Raw genomic sequence first — 1,961 nt, 5'->3', positions numbered from 1 at the left:
GGTGGTAGAAGGATGAGGTGTCTGGGGTTTGGGAAATCCCGGAAAAAAGGGAGATCAGACATTAAAGAAGGAAAGTACTACCTTAATAATTAGGAAGTCGGAAACGAGTCTTGAAAACGCCGTTCGTTTATGATTTTACCAAGAGTACGCGTCTCTAACCGTCTCGGCTAATCCTATGTATGCGCCGCGGGATCCTTCGGGCCCGTTTTACAACTGCCTTGAAATCTTAAACTAAAGAAAAGAAAATGTTCGGTATGGTACTAAGCTGATATCTCCATCATTTTTCCACTATTTTCACCGTATTAGGCACCAATCGAACCTTTGTAAGGTAAAATAGCAAATTATAGCGAGAAGACGCGCGGGGCTTATTTGTTCCTTGAAAAACGCTGCCGCTGTGAACGTGTTAATTGCAATTATCACAGTATTATACTAATTATAAAGTAGTGGAAAGATAACATTTATTATCGATAAATATAAACAGATATTTTCCATTATGGGAAACGTATTTTGAGTAACGTCTTTTCTACTTGCTCGTAAACGAGGACCTACCTTGTATTTGCCCTCTTAGCTTCGTTTCTAAACATTTTCCTGAATTCTCAGATACTGTATGCGTTGGTAGTAATTCTGACACCCTGAAATTCAGTAAGTTAGACACTACCGAGTGAAACGGTAGCGTGAAAAAGGCTGAGCGAATGCAGAGAGCGTGCAGTGTGTAGGTAGAAAACGAAAGATCAAAACGTATATGCAAAATAAATTCAAAAAGAGAATCAAAAGATTATTTTTTTTTACGACATCATATTCTTGTATAATATTTCTTCGTTTATATGAGAAATAAGTTCTATCGAAAAGCAACAGTATGAAAATTTGTTTCATCTCGTTTCTGTTACCCTATCCTTTCTCGTTAGTTTAATTGTTAACAAACGAATGTAAATTATTCTTCTTTGTACCGATAAAAAATGTTATATTTCTAAATAAAATAATGTAAATATTATTATATTTACTACCTTCTCCGTTAAAATTCTACAACGCTGAATAAATTCTAATGAGAAGTACGGATATTTTTTGGGCCGAGTGTATAACTCACTCCATTTGCAAGCGACTACAGTAATTTCATTGCGAATTTTCCAGTAACCCTTATCATCGCGAACCCTTTCTTCCTAGCCGCCGCTATAATTAACCGGCTCCTCTGCTCTAGCTAATATTCGCCGTATTCCCATTAGCTCCCTAACCCGACCATACCCAACGACAACCTACGACCTACGTCTACAAATCGAATGAACGTGTAACAAGCTAACGACGATTCATGGTTGGGTTCGTTTATCGAATAAAGTAGCTGATATGTTTAAAATACGTTGTCGTGAAGTAATTATAAAATTTCAAAGTTTTATTTCATATGGAAATTTAATATAGAGAAAGTTTACTGTGCGTTTTATATTATTCATTTGTCCTTCCACAAAGAATAATAGGAAAATGTGAAGTAATCAGAGAAAAATATAATTTTTGATTCTTAGCCCCTTGACGTATGATTTCTTTTCGTGACTACGCATCTAAGAGTCAACTATTTACTGCTTTAGTACTGTATTAAGTAAGAAGAGCTAATGTATTATAGATTTATTAAATTTGGCAATCTTCTGTTTTATAAATTAAATTAAAAATTAGAATTGAAATTAATTTTTCTTACTGATATAACTGTTTTTATTAGATATTGACCAAAATCTGTGGTACGAGTCCGACTCGTTGCCATGCGGCAAGGGGTTAATAGAAAAAGTAATGGAATGAACTACAGTAAATTCTCTACAAGAGTCAGTAAGTTTGGATTCTACAAGTGACAGTATAAATGGTCCTACGCCTAGGTCTGCGTCATTGCTGCGCTCATGTTATCTTGCTCGCAGTCAGTCAAGCGTGTAACGCTACACCAGTCGGTTTCCTTTACGAGATTACACGGCTTGCCAAATCATAAC

The 1,961-nt window shown here is 35.7% G+C and overlaps 1 protein-coding gene across 1 annotated transcript in view; it reads left to right on the top strand.

Moving 5' to 3' along the window:
- The window catches only part of LOC108579627 (choline O-acetyltransferase), a 139,810-nt gene that overhangs the window by 125,924 nt on the left and 11,925 nt on the right, over positions 1–1,961 (top strand). The gene's annotated exons all lie outside the window — the stretch shown is intronic.

This window comes from Habropoda laboriosa, unplaced genomic scaffold (assembly GCF_001263275.1).
Source record: "Habropoda laboriosa isolate 0110345459 unplaced genomic scaffold, ASM126327v1 scaffold39, whole genome shotgun sequence".
Lineage (NCBI taxonomy): Eukaryota > Metazoa > Arthropoda > Insecta > Hymenoptera > Apidae > Habropoda > Habropoda laboriosa.
This window is presented reverse-complemented; position numbering and strand designations above follow the sequence as displayed.